Genomic DNA, 19,484 nt, shown 5'->3' with positions numbered 1-19,484 from the left:
CAGGCTATAGGGAAGACTTGATTCTTGCTTTTTAAAACCTCTTTAGCTACTCTCTCTACTTTTCCACTGCATTTTTAAAAGATGGTAAATGCATATATATATATATATATATGCACCGCTGGAAGTGCTAGAACTTTCTGTTTTCATTTAACAGTTTGCCATAGATATCTTTCCAATACCTATAGCTCTAACTCATTTAAATAACAGCAATAAACCAAAGAGCAAATTGATAGTTGTGTTATGTAAAAGCACTGGTCTCTTGCCATGCTTTCTAAATATTCTGTGATTAAGTAATGCTGATGTCAACATCGCTGTTATACGTGTAGTTGCACACGTGTTCCCGTACACCCGTTTCTTGTCATCTGACTCTGCTTGGTAAAGACTAAAAGACCAATCACGTAGTCGAATTTTCAGTCCTTTCCTTTATGGCTTCCGAGCCTTGGGTTTTACTCTTCAGCAGCATCTCGACTCTGAAATTACAGAATGCAGTGTCTCCCGCGCTCTCTCTGTGTTGCCGTCACTGTTTCAGCCTGCAGTTCACACAGCCCAACCCCCTGCAGAATCTCCCTTGCTCAGGTTTGCCTGGGCCTTGCAGTCTCGCGTGGAGGGCCTCTCCGCCGCGGCCTCCCGCTCTCCGCCAGCCCTGGGCCGCTCCGCGCCGTGCTGTCCCGAGGGGGAGCCCCCTCCGAGGCAGAGGCCCCCGGCGAGCTCGGGCGTTCGGGCGGCAGGCGCCACTGCGGCCTGCCGGCGACGGCGCCTCGTCCCGGGGACGCTCGAACCGGTTGTCGTGCGCCCCCGGCGGCCGCTTGCAGAGCGTTCCCTTCCTTCGGCGACCTTCACAAGGGCTGCGATGCAGCCGGCAAACGCGGAAGGGAGCTCCAGAGGCCGGCAGCCCTGGCGGCGATATCCCCGGTGCTGCGGAGGCCTGGGCAGGCCTGCTCCTGCTGAAGATTGGATCTGCAGGGTGTTGGGAGGCTCCCTGGGGTCGGGGTAGGTAGGTTTGGCTGCTCGCTCGGGTCGACCAGCATTTCCCCGCGCCCAGCCATCCGCGGGGCCTCGGAACGGGGAGAGAGAGGATCTTCCCCGCCGGAGCGCTGGTGGCTCGGCGTCCAGACTCGTGGGTCACCTTTTAGGGCGTTTGTTTCCCTTCCTCGGTACCCCCGCTCCACACTCCGAGGTTTGGCCAGCCCGCGCGAATCCTGCTCGTAGAGTTCGTTTAGCGGGCCTGGACGCGTCCTGCTCCCGCTTGACTGGAACGGGCAGGCTTGCGTGACGAGGCCGACTCGTGTCTCTAGGAGCTGGGGAGCGGTCGAGACGTTTCTTCGGTCCTCGGGTACGGCCTGGGTTATAGTTAGCGGGTGAGACTGAGCGTGCCCCACGCGGTGTTCTGGGCCACGTTAGTCAGTTTTTCCGTCTCACCTGAGAGTTGCCGTGTCTCCGTCGGCCGTCCATGGATCACGGAACCCCCGGAATGGGACAGGTAGAGCGCGCGGAACAAGGCTGCGCTGTACTGCGCGTACGGCTCTCCCCGCAGCACCGCGGGTTCTCGCCGCCTGGGGCTCAGGTCTGCAGCAGAGATGGGAGGCGGGGAAGCTGCTCCCCGACGCCCACTGTCGTTTCTCCAGGCTCTGCGGTCGTACGAGGCAGGGCTGTGTCTACACGGGGACCGCCTGTTGTCCCACCTTTTCCCCTTGCGGCCCTGGACCCCACACTCACGAATCCCCTCACCGCGGGTGTTAACAGGGAACGGAGCGAGTAAGAAAAGAGCCCCATGCGCGGCTCCAGTCCTGTCTGGGTTCGGCGGTCAGAAGCGCGAAACAAATATTTGAGACAGAAAGCGTCCGCGGCCGTCCCGTGGAGGGTCCTAAGGAAACGCGAGCCTGGCGCCCCTTTAGTCTCAGAAGAGCCTACACACGGGTGAACGGGAGGATGCGGGAGAGAGAAATGCAACCTCCGGCGCACTCGGAGGAAACGCGTGCGGAGTGGTGACGCTGTGCCTTCTGCTCCCTACGGTCCGGATTTGTTCCGGTGGCGTTCATGCCGGGTAGTTGTAGCTGGGTGATCATCGCCGACAGGTCGACTAGATAGCCAGGCAGCTTTGGTGCTTTGAAATTTGCTACAATGCAGGTTAGTAGGGAGAAGGTAAGGGCAACCCACTCCAATACTCTTTCCTGGAAAATCCCAGGGGCGGAGGAGCCTGGTAGGCTGCAGTCCATACGGTCGGACAGGACTGACTTCACTTTCACTTTCATGCATTGAAGAAGGAAATGGCAACCCATTCCACTGTCCTTGCCTGGAGAATCCCAGGGACGGGGAAGCCTGGTGGGCTGCCGTCTATCGGGTCACACAGAGTCGGACACGACTGAAGCGACTTAGGAGCAGCAGTAGCAGGTTTTAGTAGATGAAAGAAATCTAGAATAATGAAAATTACTATTGTTGTTACTTGACGATACTGTAATTACTGTTGTCTGTAATTATAAAGTTTATCTACAGAACAGCTGCTCAGTTAAAGATGACCGAAGAGGAGTTTCAGTATGTCTAAGTACTTCTTTAAACCCACAGAAAACTACAACCCGGGAGGCCTGGCCCCATTCCCCGCAGCAGCCATTCGGGAAATCCAGACCCTCCCCCCCCAAACTGCTGCAATAGGCCTTATGGTCCAGTTTCGGTTAGTGACTTTGCTTCTGTATCCTTTCCAATTAGAAACATCGGGGGGAACATGCTCCTCTAAGCAATCCCATGGGCGCCTCTCTTCCCCGCAGCCGCCCTCCAGCTTCCCTACATATCACTAGCTCTGAGCAGGACGTGCCTTCCTGGTTTGCTATCACTCCTCTGCGTACCCCTAGTCTCAGCCTAATGCAAGTGGTGCCGGCTGACCCCTTGCAACGCAAATAGTAGCTGGGAAGTGCACTTACTGATGTGCATTTTAAGGTCTTTTATAAACGTGATAATGGAAGCGTAATATTGAGTGAGGAACAGGTGTAACATTGTTGATTTCCTGTTTATAGGGCTCTTTATAACTTTTCCATCCTAAAACTAAAGCTATTCAAGGAGGGGAGAGAGGCTTAAGAAGCAAGTGATATACAAATATAAAATACATATGTAAGTAATTATGGCTAATGGGGATTGTTGTATGGCAGAAACCAACAGAAAATGGGAAAACAATTTTTCACCGATGAAAAAATTTTTGAAAGAAATACTAAAGCTATTCGAATGCCTTTTTGTATGCAAAGACCTAGTTCCGCATTACTCTTTTCACTTTTTCAGCAGAATTCGAAGGCTGGCATGACAAGAGGTTTTGACATCTTTTAAAAACTGCTTTCTAGAAACATATCCATTTACGTATGTGTGTGCTGCTCACTAGTCTTCGTTTGTCATACTTAGAAAAAAATTTAATGTGGAAGGAATTGTTTTTTTTGCTTTGAGACCAATATTTTATGTTTTGTTTTTTATTCATTACGGAATCTGACCTCTGTGTCCGCCGATTGATATTCGATAAAGACTCAAAGGGACCATTCAGCAGCTGTGGAACTTTCTCTGAGTAGCTCCCTCATTTGTGAAGCCCTGCCACACAGATCACAGCCTCGGTGGCCTCCCAGCTCAGCCGTGTTCTCTGTTCTGATTCTGCCAGAATGTTCATGGGCTCCTCTGCCTGCAGTTGCAGCATGAAAAACGCCTGAAGGCAGAGAGGTGCGGAGTCATCAGGTTGGTGTGTGTGCTCACCTTCACGCGAGGAACCTAGCCCCGGAACCCCCACACTGCCTGCGGTTCAGGGTCTGAGAATAGTTTCCTGTTTTGTTCAGCTTTCTAATTCCCAATGGTAGGTGGGCAAGTAGACACTGTTCCTCTTATCGTTGCAGGAAGGGGAACCCTCTGCAGGGCCCTAGAGTGGGCTCACACGTGCTGACAAAGCAAGAGACTTGGCTGGAGGGGCGCCCAGGAGGACAGCAGCAGGGTGAGGAAGCCCCAGGGTCCCTCTCCACCACGGTCTCAGGTTTTATGGTGATGGGGTGGGTTTCCAGGTTGTCTCGGGCCAAGCATTCTGACTCAGGGTTCGTTTCATGCATTTTGTTCAGCTTTCTAATTACCAGTTACTACTGGTGAGGAAGTCCAGACACTCTTTGTATTTATTTGGAAGCAGAAATCCCATTTTATTTTAGGAGAAAATTACACTTTTGATCAATAATTTAAAATCACCTAACCACACGTGCTTGAAGGTGTCTTTTGTTTCATATTCTTTGTTTTGCTCATGAACATGTTAAAACGAAGTATCAGGAGACACTTAGATGGCTTTCCTTACCCCCTAGAAGAACAGTATGCCAATAAATTGGGGGTAAGGTCTTAGGAGTCTCTGAATTTGAGTCCTTCAGGTACTATCAAGTCACTAAGGCAGTTTTTGCTCCTGTTTTCATAAGATCTGTTGGTGTAATAAGTCACACTAAATTTTCCCACAGCTTATACTGTGGAGAATTTTTTTTTTCCTGAATCCCAGTGTCTGTCTTCTTGCATATCAGTGTTCATCCCAATGTGGATGGGCAAAGAGCATTATACTACTACATCATCCACCCAGTGGCCTGCTGTGTAGGAAAGTATGTCCTGAGGGAAGACAGTTCCCCCGGCATTGTCAAATAAAATCAACATGTAACAAAACAGCATGCTTAATAGACCACTATTTGTGTTTTTAATTAGGGCATGGAGGAGAAATATACTTCCATGTTTTCTTACGAGGAACTCTAGAAGGATCCGTAAAAACAAAATACTACCTGCGGAGGGCAGATGGCCCTGGACACACAGGCTAAACGATAGGAGGCACAAATTAAGGCAAGTATATAATATATCTCTCTATTATAACCTCTTTGGAATTTTCAGTAAGTTGAATTTTTTTAAACCTCCAAAGAATACAATACATTTTACTGTTTTTATTTTACGATATTATTTTACTGCTTTTACCAACTGAATGAATTTCTGGTTTGTTTTACCATGGCTCTTGTTGGGCTTCTCTAAAATGTCTATTCATGAGATTTTTCTGGTGGTTCTGATGTTTTTATTTTAACTTTGATAAGAAACAAAGATTTTTCTCAACACCCTAGGTAGTTCATCATTTTCTTTTTTCCTCCTTTCGGATACTTTGTATACTTTGTGGGTTTGGGCACTGTTTTCATAACTTTTGTTTGCAAGAAAGAGGATAAAGCTTCACTAGTTTGCTAGGGTTGCCAGAATAAAACACCGCAGCCTGAGGCTTAAATAACAGCGCTGCATCCAGGTTATCCAGCCTCATAGCATCCGGCTGTGCAGAGTTCTCCTGCAGTGCTCTGCATTGTCAAATCAGCAGTTATGTTTCCCCTTTGTTACTGATTTTACTTGTCTTTTTCTTACTCAATATAGCTAAAGATTTGTTACTTATGTCAACCTGGTTGAAGTAACTTTTGTCTACAATTGATTTCTTTGGTTTTCCTCTTCTGTGTATGTATCTGAGAGCTAATCTTTACTATTTTCCTTCCTCCTTTTAGCTTTGAGTTTGGTTTGGTCTCCCTTTTCTGCCTAGGTGTAAAGATAGGTTGCTTATTTGAGCTTTCTTTTAAACGTATGCATTACCAGCTTTACATTTCATTGTTGGTGATGTTTTTGCAGAATCTCATACTGCTGGGGTCCAGCCCCTGTAGGATCCAGGGGAACCTGAAGGAAAAACGGTGTCGGTGATTGATTTAGAGAGAGATAAGGAAAGAATATTATAGATGAGAAAATAGAGGAGAGAAAGAGGCTGATATTTTTTGGTTTACATAGAAAGCCAATAAAACTTCGAGACAAGAAGTTTGCCCCGTTCACGGAGGCCACAGGTGCCTTCCTGGTCTCCCAAGGGAATGAAGATGCAGAACGTCTTCCCGTTCAGGTCTTAGAAACCCGGGCAGATAAGAGAACGCAGGGAGCCTCTATGCTCCAGGGATCAGCTGAAAAAGAAAGTAAGAGAGAAAAACAGAGAAAAAAGAAAAACACGGGGTGACCAAGCTTCTTCAAGCGAGGCCCATTGTTTTTATTTTTAAAAGGGCCTTTTATACCTTTACTTGTACATAGAGGGAAATGAAAGATGCAAAGTCATACAGAGTCAGCCCAAACATTACATCTGTTTTGTCTTTATCAAAACCAGGATTTTTTTCTGCAAACCTTTCCCATAAACAATATTGTGTACATTATCTTCTGGCCTTGAAGGCCTGTGAACATTTTATGACCCTCTTTTGATAAAGGCTGTTCAACCAGAAAACTTACTTTCCCTTGAAATGTTTTTTCTTATATTTCTAATCTATATTGGCCTCAGAAAGTATCAAACAGAGTTACATTCTCACGAAGCAAAGGTGCAGTGAGTTACAAGAAAGAACCAATTAGCTCAAAAGTCCGATGTGGTTAATTTCAGGCTACACCTGTTTTTCTTACTTTCCAATTCTGTTAACTAATGCACTCCCAGGTGCACAGTGGGTAAGAGATACGGGAACTCAGCAACACGCATTGGCCCAATAATGAAACCCTACACCAGCACTACTCTAATAACTTTTAACTCTCTGAAAGGCTCTATGTTTTAGGCTTTCCATGCCTCTCACAGTTTGGAAGAAGTAAATAATCATATGCATAGCTGCAAGAGTCTGGATATATCTGCCAAGCAAGCTAAAATGCTTACAGAGGGGGTTTGATTTGAAATATTTCTCTCATGTCCAGGAGACTGATTAGCTATAGCCCTGAGTTGATTTTCTCCAGTGAAAGGTGATCAGGGTTAGCCCCCTGTTAATGTCACAGGAGTTGGTGAAAGTCATGAAGTAGTAAAATAGACAGATTCTGTTTTGGGGTAGATGCTCGAGAAAGCCTAGGGAGCCCGTTGAGTTCTGAAGCCTTGCGTAACAGTTCTCTTCCACATGACCTTGTCGTGGGTGGGATCTCCCGTGGTGGCTCCCGGCACTATACATTTTGGTATGTTTATATTTTGATTTGTCTCCAGGTATTCTCTAAGCTCCTTTCTTATTGCTCTTGCTTTTAGCCTGCTGGTTACACAAGAGTGTGTTTAATCTTCACATGTTGTGGATCTTCCCACCTTTCCTTCTGCTATTAACTTTCCGCTTCGTTGCATTGTGACAGGAAACAGTGCCTTTGCAGGATTTGAGTCTATTTATAGTGGACTTATTTTCTGACCTAACATATGGTCAATTTTGGAGAATGTTCCCCGTGCACTTGTGAAAAGTATGGCATTGTGACAGGAAACAGTGCCTTTGCAGGATTTGAGTCTATTTATAGTAGACTTATTTTCTGGCCTAACATATGGTCAATTTTGGAGAATGTTCCCCGTGCACTTGTGACAAGTATGGAATATGTCTCTGCCCGGGTCACACGGTGCCCTAGCTGCACGGTTCTCAGGGGTCACCTCTCACTGTCGGGCGCGGCTGTTGGGTCGGGCGGCCATTTTCATGCATTAGTCACAGGGGAGATCACTGGGACAAAAGGGACGCCTTTCTGTCAGCCGGTGACTCTGAGTACCCCATTCTATGGCAGATAGGCCGACAGTGTGCTCTGGTACGTCCCGGGAGCCTCTCTCAGACTCACCCCTTGGCTACATTCTCAGAAACTGGAAAATTTAGCCCTGCAAAAGGCCTGGCCCAAATACAAACTCAGTTCAGTTCAGTCGTTCAGTCGTCTCCAACTCTCTGTGACCCCGTGGACTGCAGCACGCCAGGCCTCCCTGTCCATCACCAACTCCGGAGCTAACTCAAACTCATGTCCATCCAGTTGGTGATGCCATCCAACCATCTCATCCTCTGTCGTCCCCTTCTCCTCCTGCTCTCAATCTCTCCCAGCATCAGAGTCTTTTCCAATGAGTCAGCTCTTCGCATCAGGTGCCCAAAATATTGGAATTTCAGTTTCAACATCAGTCCTTCCAATGAACACGCAGGACTGATCTCCTTTAGAATGAACTGGTTGGATCTCCTTGCAGTCCAAGGCACTCTCAGGAGTCTTCTCCAACACCACAGTTCAAAAGCATCAATTCTTCTGCACTCAGCCTTCTTCACAGTCCAACTCTCACATCCATACATGACCACTGGAAAAAGCATAGCCTTGACTAGACGGACCTTAGTCGGCAAATTAATGTCTCTGCTTTTGAATATGCTATCTAGGTTGGTCATAACTTTTCTTCCAAGGAATAAGCGTCTTTTAATTTCATGGCTGCAGTCACCATCTGCAGTGATTTTGGAGCCCAAAAAAATAATGTCTGACACTGTTTCCACTGTTTCCCCATCTATTTCCCATGAAGTGATGGGAGTGGATGCCATGATCTTAGTATTCTGAATGTTGAGCTTTAAGCCAACTTTTTCACTCTCCACTTTCACTTTCATCAAAAGGCTTTTTAGTTCCTCTTCACTTTCTGCCATAAGGGTGGTGTCATCTGCATATCTGAGGTTATTGATATTTCTCCCGGTAATCTTGATTCCAGCTTGTGTTTCTTCCAGTCCAGTGTTTCTCAAGATGTACTCTGAATATAAGTTAAATAAGCAGGGTGACAATATACACCCTTGACATACTCCTTTCCTATTTGAAACCAGTCTGTTGTTCCATGTCCAGTTCTAACTATTGCTTCCTGACCTGCATACAGATTTCTCAAGAGGCAGGTTAGGTGGTCTGGTATTCCCATCTCTTTCAAAATTTTCCACAGTTTATTGTGATCCACACAGTCAAAGGCTTTGGCATAGTCAATAAAGCAGAAATAGATGTTTTTCTGGAACTCTCTTGCTTTTTCCATGATCCAGTGGATGTTGGCAATTTGATCTCTGGCTCCTCTGCCTTTTCTAAAACCAGCTTGAACATCAGGAAGTTCACGGTTCACGCGTTGCTGAAGCCTGGCTTGGAGAATTCTGACCATTACTACCGTGTGAGATGAGTGGAATTGTGCGGTATTGAGCATTCTTTGGCATTGCCTTTCTTTGGGACTGGAATGAAAACTGAACTTTTCCAGTCCTGTGGCCACTGCTGAGTTTTCCAAATTTGCTGGCATATTGAGTGCAGCACTTTCACAGCATCATCTTTCAGGATTTGAAATAGCTGAACTGGAATGCCATCACCTCCACTAGCTTTGTTCATAGTGATGCTTTCTAAGGCCCACTTGACTTCACATTCCAGGATGTCTGGCTCTAGATGAGTGATCGCACCATCGAGATTATCCGAGTGATGAAGATTTTTTTTATACAGTTCTTCCATGTATTCTTGCCACCTCTTCTTAATATCTTCTGCTTCTGTTAGGTCCAGACCGTTTTTGTCCTTTATCGAGCCCATCTTTGCATGAAATGTTCCCTTGGTATCTCTAATTTTCTTGAAGAGATCTCTAGTCTTGCCCATTCTGTTCTTTTTCTCTATTTTTTTGCATTGATCACTATAAAAGGCTTTCTTATCTCTTCTTGCTATTCTTTGGAATCCTGCATTCAAATGGGAATATGTTTCCTTTTCTCCTTTGCTTTTCACCTCTCTTCTTTTCACAGCTACTTGTAAGGCCTCCTCAGACAGCCATTTTGCTTTTTTGCATTTCTTTTCCATGGGGATAGTCTTGATCCCTGTCTCCTGTACAATGTCACGAACCTCATTCCATAGTTCATCAGGCACTCTATCTATCAGATCTAGGCCCTTAAATCTATTTCTCACTTCCACTGTATAATCATAAGGGTTTTGATTTAGGTCATACCTGAATGGCCTATCGGTTTTCCCTACTTTCTTCAATTTCAGTCTGAATTTGGTAATAAGGAGTTCCTGATCCGAGCCACAGTCAGCTCCTGGTCTTGTTTTTGTTGACTGTATATAGCTTCTCCATCTCTGGCTGCAAAGAATATAATCAATCTGATTTTGGTGTTGACCATCTGGTGATGTCCATGTGGAGAGTCTTCTTTTGCGTTGTTGAAAGAGGGTGGTTGCTATGACCAGTGCATTCTCTTGGCAAAACTCTATTAGTCTTTGCCCTGCTTCAGTCCACATTCCAAGGCCAAATTTGCCTGCTACTCCAGGTGTTTCTTGACTTCCTACTTTTGCATTCCAGTCCCCTATAATGAAAAGGACATCTTTCTTGGGTGTTAGTTCTAAAAGGGCCTGTAGGTCTCCATAAAACCATTCAACTTCAGCTTCTTCAGCGTCACTGGTTGGGGCATAGACTTGGATTACGGTGATATTGAATGGTTTGCCTTGGAAATGAACAGAGATAATTGTGTCGTTTTTGAGATTGCATCCAAGTACTGCATTTCGGACTCTTTTGTTGACCATGATGGCTACTCCATTTCTTCTGAGGGATTCCTGCCCGTAGTAGTAGATATAATGGTCATCTGAGTTAAATTCACCCATTCCAGTCCATCTTAGTTTGCTGATTCCTAGAATGTCAACGTTCACCCTTGCCATCTCCTGTTTGACCACTTCCAATTTGCCTTGATTCATGGACCTGACATTCCAGGTTCCTGTGCAATATTGCTCTTTACAGCATCAGACCTTGCTTCTATCACCAGTCACATCCACAGCTGGGCATTGTTTTTGCTTTGGCTCCATCCCTTCATTCTTTCTGGAGTTATTTCTCCACTGGTATCCACTAATGTGTTGGGCACCTACTGACCTGGGGAGTTCCTCTTTCAGTATCCTATCATTTTGCCTTTTCATACTGTTCATGGGGTTCAGGTATGAGTGAATGGTTGCGGGGGGAGCACCCGGGATGAGGAACGAGGCCTGAGCCCAGGACTGTAGAGTCCAGGCTGCCTCCCACCCCACTTGGCTCTGGGTGTGGAGCACAGACACTGAGGGGCTGGGATGCCAGTTGCCAGCCTGGAGGCCATAGTTGGAGGGGGCAGAAAAGCAGGAGGTGTGGCCCATCTTTATTTCTAGAGACGTTAACCTTTCTGACTCCAGAGACTAGGTTACAAGGAAGACTTGATTTTTGTGGTTAAGCAATTCTAATTCCTTGGCCTTTCCATCCACATTTCCTTAAATGACGGATGTCCTATTTTTTGAGCGATAACACCACGGGGAGTTCTACAGCTTATTTGCGTTGAGCAGTTCATCTCCAACTTCCTTCCAAGTACCTGCAGATTTATCTCATTTTAAAACCATCAATAACCAAAACACAAGTTGACGATTGCCTTGTGTGATTGTACTAGAATTTACCTACCTACTTCCTCTTAATGGCTACAATTCCAAATGCCCTGCTTTTATATTAAGTGATACTGGTCTCATTTTTTTTTTATTACACATGAATTTGCACACGTGTTCCCCAGATGCCCATTTGTTGTCATGGGTCTTTGTGAAATATGTAAAGATCAGTTTGTAGTCAACTTTATGGTTCATTTCTTTGATGATTTCTAGACTTAAAAAGTGCTTTACAAGGACTCCGTTCTGAAGTCAGAGTATGAATGATTCATAGATTTCTCCGATTACTTTCATGGTTGCAGTTTTACAGTCCACGCAGTTCAAGTCCGCCTTGTTGCACCCGCCGCGCCGGGACTCGCGGGGGTTGGGGGGGCCGTCTCCGCAGAAGCGCCCAGGAAGCTCTTACCCACTCCCCGGCGTCCCCTCCCGCTCCAGGGTCCCGGGGCGTCCCCGAGGCGCCTTGTGCGGAGCCGGGAGCCGCTCCAGGGCAGACGGCCCGGGACGAGCTAGGGCGTTTGCCGGCTCGGCTGCGTCCTCCGCGTCCTGCCGGTGACAGGGATCCACCCTGGGGCCTTCCAGCAGGCTGTCCGGAGCCACCCGACTGCCGCTTTGAGATCGTCCGTTCCCTCTGGTGGCGCTCGTGGGAAGCAGCCTGCCTGCCAGTGCAGGAGATGGAAGAGACGTGAGTTCGATCCCTGGGTTGGGCAGATCCCCAGGAGGAGGGCATGGCAACCCGCTCCAGGATTCTTGCCTGGAGAATCCCACGGACAGAGGAGCCTGGTGGGCTACAGTCCGTGCGGTCGCAAACAGTCTGACACGTCTGAGCACTCAAGCGTCTCACACTTCCCTTTAGAGCGTCTGCGACCTCTGCAAGGGCTGTGACTTGGCAGGCAGGCACGAGGAAGCATTCCAGGAGCCGGCAACACTGGCGGCGAAAGTGCCAGCATCCCTGAGGCCTAGGCGTCTCCTGCTATCGCGGAACACTGGGCTTCCAGAGTTTTTAGAGAGGGCCCGTTGCGGCGCCCTGAGTCGTGGCTGGGTGCTCGGCTGGGTCGACCAGCACTCCTGGGTGCTCTTCTGCCGACCTGCCTGTGGCTATTGGCCCCTGATACTGTCTCCAGTGTGTCGTTTACCAGTGGCCTGGAGATGAAACAACCACGCCGGGTGTCCGCATCGCTGGCCCGTGGATCCCGTTCACCCTAATCCCAGTCGCTGACATCTCTCCCGGCATAGGGACGGGCACGAATGCGCAACTAGGACTCGGAAATGGAGCCCGGACCTCCCTGTTCTCCATCCCGTGGGACCGCGACAGCCCTGCCCGCGGCCGCCCAGGGTGCGGCCTCCCGCCTTGGGGCCTCCCGCCCTGGGGCGCGGCTGCTCACTGGCGCCCACGTTCGCTTCTCAGGTCCGGCGGGAACCGGGCTCCGGACCCTGCCGCCGGGGGCCCCTACGCAGGTCGTGTGGGCCCTGACTCGGGAAGCGCCCGCGCCCCTTGTCCGGGGGGCTCCGCGGGCACGTCAGTCACAGCCCGCAGTCCCCTCCCTGCGGTGGCCGCGGGGACCCCGCAGGCTGGCGGGGGGCGCTCACGTCCCGTCCGCCGATCCCGCTCGGGGGTCGGAGGCGCCTAACCTGCCTCCGCCACACACTGACGGTGCAGAGAACCCGGAGCCCGACCGAGCTGCTGCGGGGCCGATCGCCAGCGGCTTCTCACAGTCTGGCCTCCGTGCGCGCGGACACTGAGTGCTCTCGGCCGGGCAACCCGATGCCTAGAGGCCGGGTTTGAAGCTGGGTGCTCCCCCGCACCTTCGCCCGTGTGCGACCCAGGTGCCCCCGGTGAAGAGTGTAAACAGCGGCGCCTCACGTGGTGGGTTTTGCGGCGAGGTCGATCAGAAGGCCGCAGGGTGGGGTTTCGGGTAGTGAAAACGAGTGAAGACTTTGTTTTTTCTATTGAGAGCAAGATTCACTACGATATAATCAAATTCTAAAATTTATAGCGAAAATCGCCATTGTTCCCACGCTGATCACTTTGCAGTTAATTTTTTTTTTTTTTGCAGTTAATTTTTAAAACATTGAATACAGTTTCTTTGTCCACACTATTTGAAGAGGAAAGACGTGGTCCACGATGCAGAATTTTCTAAATCCTCCTTGGGAGCCGATGATCCTCTCCTTCCAAACAGGCCCACGCCTTAGAGCAACCAACCCAGGAAGCCAGACCCCAGCCTCCACAGCAACACGCCCAACATCAGTGCTGGATCAGTGACTCACACCGTCCTCCTTTCCAACCTTTCCACTTACAGCGGGAATGTGATGCCAAATCTGTTCCCCCAGGCAATCACGTGGGACACCCCTCTTTCTGTCAGAGCTGGAAAACCTGCCTGTTTTTTCACCAGAAATCGTCCCCACTCCCACATGAGCCCGGTGTTTCCACCTCAGGTGAGTGGTGGCTGACTCCTCTGCTGTGCAGAGGAGTTCTGGATAAACTTGCCTGTTCTTATTTGGAAACTCTGGGGGTGGCCTCAGTGGCTAAGAATTCACCTGTCAGTGTGGATGTGAGTTCAGTTCCGGGGTTGGGAAGAGTGCCAGGGGAAGAAAACGGCAACTGAATCCAGTATCCTTGCCTGGAGAATTCTGTGGACAGAGGAGTCTGCAGGTTTACAGTCCATAGGTCGCAGAGTCTAACATGACCCCCTCGATCGCAGAGTCTAACATGACTGAGCGCGCATGCACATTCTCCTTTGAGGAGGCGGTCTTTGCTCACGTCTACAGAAATGATTAGCGTGGGAACCAAGTTTAGGATGTCACGCTTTGATGTTCTGAAAAGTTGCATGCTAATATTTAAAGTGAAATACACATCATCAAATCCACCCTTCCAGGAGACGACAGTGCAGTGATTCAGTTCACACAGAAATTTGCTCAACTGTCACCACCGTGACTTCAGAACACTGTTACCTCAGAAAGAAATCAAAAACTCATTAGACAGCCACTCTCCCTTCCCCTTCCCCAGCCCTCAGCCGTCCCCTGGGCGCTGTCTGCCTCTGGGCTGGCCTGTTCTGTGTGTTTCAGATAACTGGAGTTGTGCAACTGTGGACATTTCCGGCTGGCTTCTCACACTTGGGGTCATGCTTTTGAGGCTCATCCATGTTAGCCAAGGGTTGGTTCCTCTCTTTTGCTGAAGAATTGCCTATTCTAAGTCAGTTAAGATGGTTAGAGGCACAATCTTTTTTACTGTGAACGATGCTCAGAACATAACAATCACCATCATTTTGTACATTCCGGTCCAGGCCGCCGCGTCTTGCTATCCTGCAGATCCCCAACTCTCCCCACCAGCCCGGAGCCACCATCAAGCTCAGTGGACAGAAGCCCAGCCCTGCTGTCTTTTCTCAAAACCCCACACGCCACCCCCCCCCCCCCACCCTGAGCAGGACTCCACCAATGGACGCCTCAGGACGGCGGCTAAAGGAAAGGGCTCCTGTGCCAGGCGTTGAGGGTAGTGGTGGCAAATGAGAGAGCAGAAGAGGAAGGGGGCAAAATCCTGACCCTCCAGAATATGAAGTCTCCCAACCGAGTACTGACCAGGCTCCTCAGGGAGGTGTGGCCACTGATGCCCCTAGGCTGGGCACCCTGCCAGCCAGGCTCCAGTCCCAAGCACGCTCTGAGCCCTGGGCTCCCCAGGTTCCTGTGTGTGGGCTGCTCCTGACGTGCCCTTCAGCCCTCTTGGGGCCGTCCCCTCAAGCTGAGACGTTTTACATGGGAGCTTGTGTTGCTGACTTAAAATGCATAATGTTGTGAGTTGTCTTATTTGGGGCAAAACGCCAGCCTGGGGGGCGGCGTCTCAGACCACACTGAGAAACTGCTGCAGAGGTGGGGGAAGGTCTGTGAATGTGTGCCTTTGCTGGAGATGCAATCAAGCCCATAACTTTTTCCAGAAAGTTTGCTAGTCTCGTGAAGATTCCTGCTTAGTCAAAGAGCAGAAGTCACCATGAAGGATTTTAGCGCTTTTCTAAATAAGGGGCGACACAAGGCTGGGCTCATGAAACCGTCCCCTGAGAATGTCGGGGCGATACAAGGCCGGGCTCATGAAACCGTCCCCTGAGAATGTCGGTCTGAAGACTTGTCCTGCAGTCTTCCCCGCAGCACAGGCGGCTCCTCTCTGCTCTCCACCCTGAGCTCCTGTGGGGGGCTGGAAGGCAGCCAGGGCAGCAGCTCTTTCTGTAATGCTGCAGAGGCAGATGGCAAGCGCCGGTTGGTGTGCTGCGCTCGGGGAGTGGGGCCCGTGGCGTTACCGCGGGACCAGCTGGCAGGGGCCACAGGCTTCTCCCCTCTGTTTTGGTGCCATCCTGACCGTGTCCGCCCTGCCCCTGCTCGCTCCCGCATTCCCCCATATTCCTCCAGGAGACGTTCCGCCCCCACGCTGCAGGCTGGGGCTTTAGGGACAGCAAGGGGCTAGCATCTCACAGTCGGCAGGAACCCAGCCAGGCCTGACCTATGGAAGGCTGTCTGGCAGAGAAAAGCAAATTTGCTTGGCGTTAGGAACAGAAAATCCAAGGGGAAGAGTGACTTGTCCTAGGTCATAGAGAGAGCTTAGAACTGAGGTCTGCTGCTGCTGCTGCTGCTAAGTTGCTTCAGTCGTGTCCAACTCTGTGAGACCCCATAGATGGCAGCCCACCAGGCTCCCCTGTTGCCGGGATTCTTCAGGCAAGAACACTGGAGTGGGCTGCCATTTCCTTCAATGCCTAAAAGGGAAAAGTGAAAGTGAAGTCGCTCAGTTGTTTCTGACTCTTAGCGACACCATGGACTGCAGCCTACCAGGGTCCTCCGCCTATGTGATTTCCCAGGCAAGAGTACTGCAGTGGGGTGCCATTGCCTTCTCCGACAGGTGAGGTCTGGCAGCCTCTAAATCTGTCTCCAAAAGACAGACCATCCAAGGAGAGACCTTGAATTACAGCTGTAATCAGCTAATTATAATGAGGTATGTTGGTTAAGTCCAAAGAGGGAGCAAGTGTGTCCCGGTGGCAGATGGTGAAGACTGCCCCCATCTGTTTCCCCACTTCCTGCTGCCCAGGGGCCCAGACAACTTATGTTCCGAGAATGTCTTCTTTTGGCTCGGGTATCTGGAAGGAGTCCTGCCATTGGTTTCTCAATGAGGTTTCTCAATGAGGTTTCTCAAGGAGGGTACAGTCATGAAATTTCTTTATTCAATTGAAAATAAAAATCCTGCCAACTACTGAAGTGGCAGATGAGGTGAGGGTGAGACAAGGCCCCTCAGCTTCTGGTCCCAGAAAGAGGGCAGAGGAGAAGACAGAGACCTGTGATGAGCCCGCGCGCACGGTGTTCCTTTCTCTGCTCACTGAGGCGTCATCACAGTTTGAGTTCCTTCCTCAGTCTGGTCCAGTGTCCTCACAGATCTCACAGGCTGGAGAGGTAATCAAGCATGGTCAGAGCCCTGGGGAGTTTCAGATGAGCCCAGAGGCACCACGAAGCAGCGGTGGCCATCAGCAGGTCTTCATGGAGTGGGCAACTTCTGAGCTGGGCCTAAGGGTGAGTTAGTTATCTAGGCAAAGATTGGCATGGGTGCCAAAACAAAACACAAGGTGAGTGAATGAACAGGGGGCCCTGTAACACAAGGAGGCAGCAAACCAGGACGGGAGCCTGAGGTCGCAGGCCCCCCTGGGAGACCTGTGGGCAGGGGCTGCAGTGTGCAGCCTGCCTCACCTGCCGTGTGAATGAACGGGGCGTCCCTCTAACACAGGGAGGCAGCCCACCAGGATGGGAGCCTGAGGTCACAGGCCCCCCTGGGAGACCTGCGGGCAGGAGCTGCAGTGTGCCGCCTGCCTCACCTGCCGTGTGAACTGTGCTGCCCCACTGGCCTGTGCTCCACCCGCTCAGCGAGGCCTCTCTGCCCTCTGCTCGGGCATAGGTCCTCTTTACTGGCAATCCGCACGTGGTGTTCTGTGTGCGATTGCCCTCCGCTTGAGGGGAGTGGCTTGGTGCAGAGGTGAGTCAGTGTGCAGTCTGAGGCTGGAGAGGATGCTGGGGAGTCCTGCAGTGGTGGGATCATGGTGGAAGGTGTTGGGTGCGATGAGGCAGACGCCACTCCTGAGACTTGAGGGCGGGGCAATTAGTGGCTGCCCTTAAAGGGTGGACTCATTTGGGGCCGCATTGCCTTTGAGAAGTTTGGTGGATCTTGGGTCAGAAACATCTGGAAGGAATTACATACCGAGGATGAAGATATGAAAGCATTTGGACCAGAATTCATGACCCAGGTGAGGTGGGGAGAAAGTGGAGTGGAAGGGGCCTCAGGACATGGTGGAAATTCATTGACCACGGTCATCAAGGGGGAGACCGTCACTTCCATTCCACAGCCTCCTGGTTACTCCCAGAGTGCTGGGTCCAGAGAGACCACTCAATAAACAGGTGCTCACTTGATCCAAAACCACTGAAGCTTTCACTTTGATTCACCACGATATAATATGCTGAATTCAAGAGACTGGTGCCCAGGTTTATATTAATGAGCTAGAAACGAGAAAGAAAAAGACTCAAGAAAAATGAAAGAATCCACACTATTAAACTCTGACCATGCTTTCCACGGTGGCCTCAGGGTCTTGGCACTTGCTGCTCTCCCAGCTCAGAACACTCTCCCCATTGATTACTCTCGAAACACACTCTGAAACTTACCTAAACTTCCTGAGTTTATTTTTCTCCCAGGTGCATATTACCACTGGACTTGGCATACATTTTACTTTTTCTGTCTCTGAGCCTGTCAGTTTCGTATAAGGATTGGGGTCTCCAGCCTCCTGCTTGACCCACAGCTGAGCCCCAGTGTCTGGAATGGGCCAGGAACAAAGTGGGGCCTCCATGAACGTGCTCTCGGGAGGGAGCCCTGAGCGTGTAGTGGGGACAGGAGGTGTCACGAAGCACTGTCCTGGGCTGTGAATGAAGGGGTCGGAGGACGACAGCCTGCCGTAGGTCTTAACTCTTTTGTTTTGCATCTGTCTTACGTAATCAAGATTGAACATCAGGCCCGGAGGAGGCGGCCACTCTGACCTGGGGACAGCTGTACGCAGAGTAACCCGCAGCTCCTGTGCTGAGATCAAGAAGGATGGGTGTCAGGTCTAGGCTCTCACCGGGAGCTCTCCTCCTCCACCATCTCCTCGTTTCTCTCTGAGAAACTTACGCCCAGGACTGGTGAGTCCTGCCCTTGGCCACAGAAGCCGAGCCCAGAACCAATGACACTTCTGGAGGTAACTCCGCCCTTTGTAACCATTGCCAAAACACCCAGTCATCACTAACAAGCTTCCTGACTCCCAATTAGGCAAAGATGCCCACTCCAGTAAACACTCATAGCTCCCTAATCAATCACCTGATGCCAGCCCTACAGCAGGAATTTTCTTTGTCTTGAGGCTATAAAAATTGGTTATTAAACCCACAAAAACTGCCAAATCTCCCTGGTCTGCCCGGAGTTCAGCCCACTGTGATGGCAGTGCCCACATTATCTCTGCTTTGTGGGTAATCAACCCACTGCCTTCTGAAATGCTGTGCCTGGAGATTCCTTTCCAGCCCACACTCAGACTGCCTCAACAAGCATGCCAACCAATCCCTCCAGTTGGTGGGGCAGGTTCTGAGCGGTCCATATTTCCAGCTCAGAAAAGACTTGGCCTGTGCTTTGCAACTTAGAAGCCCCTCTCCGCCACAATGGACCCACTTGCGTCTCACCTATCCTGCAGTCACCCCACTTCCAGAGGTATTTGCAGTCTTTGTTCAGTGGGTGAGAACCCACAGGGCAGGCGCTGAGGCTCCTGCAGCCACCACGACGATCCCCCGCACCTCTGTGAGGAGTCCTGAGCCTCTGAGGGGATGGGGCCCCCTCCGTGGGTCTCCCTGGGGCTGTGACAGAACCTCCTTTCTCCTGGACCGGCACAAAGATGACTTGTCCATACCCGTGAGGGGGCGGGTAGGAGTGCACAGCGGCCCCGAGGGCCCAGCGCCCTGGGATCCTGGGGGTGGGAGCGGTGAGGGAAGGGGCCTGCAGGGTGGCTCGCCCGGGGTGGGGGCCGGGACGCCGGGCTGCTTCCAAGTGGCCACACCAGCCACAGACGCTGATGGGGACAAAGTGCTCCGGGTCTATGCGAGCCAGTCACGCAGCGAGTGCTCTCAGAACCAGCGCTTATGGTAAAACACCTGTGCTGATTGGCAACAGGGGAAGGGATGCCTGTGACCCAGGAAACTCTCCCCTAACCTTCAGGAAACACTCTGACAGGGTCTCTGAAGATGCAAAAAAAAAAAAAAAAAAAAAAAAGTCTGCTTTGGTTAAGAAGACAGGGGAGGAATTGAACATTGGC

General features: G+C 50.3%; 1 long non-coding RNA gene across 3 annotated transcripts; it reads left to right on the top strand.

Moving 5' to 3' along the window:
* Positions 1-574: 574 nt before the first annotated feature.
* LOC138439022 (uncharacterized) lies at positions 575-18,585 on the top strand. Of its 3 annotated transcripts, XR_011256552.1 has the most exons (7): positions 575-990; positions 3,502-3,705; positions 3,861-3,955; positions 4,690-4,821; positions 11,725-11,827; positions 13,200-13,578; positions 14,427-14,926. It is a non-coding gene; the product is annotated as an uncharacterized lncRNA (long non-coding RNA). The 3 variants fall into 3 exon arrangements; XR_011256551.1 differs by lacking the exons at positions 11,725-11,827; positions 14,427-14,926 and adding an exon at positions 18,153-18,585; XR_011256550.1 differs by lacking the exon at positions 11,725-11,827.
* Positions 18,586-19,484: the final 899 nt, after the last annotated feature.

This window comes from Ovis canadensis, chromosome 4 (assembly GCF_042477335.2).
Source record: "Ovis canadensis isolate MfBH-ARS-UI-01 breed Bighorn chromosome 4, ARS-UI_OviCan_v2, whole genome shotgun sequence".
Taxonomy (NCBI): Eukaryota; Metazoa; Chordata; class Mammalia; order Artiodactyla; family Bovidae; genus Ovis; species Ovis canadensis.
The sequence above is the reverse complement of the archived record's forward strand: the minus strand, read 5'-3'. Positions and strand labels throughout refer to the sequence as shown.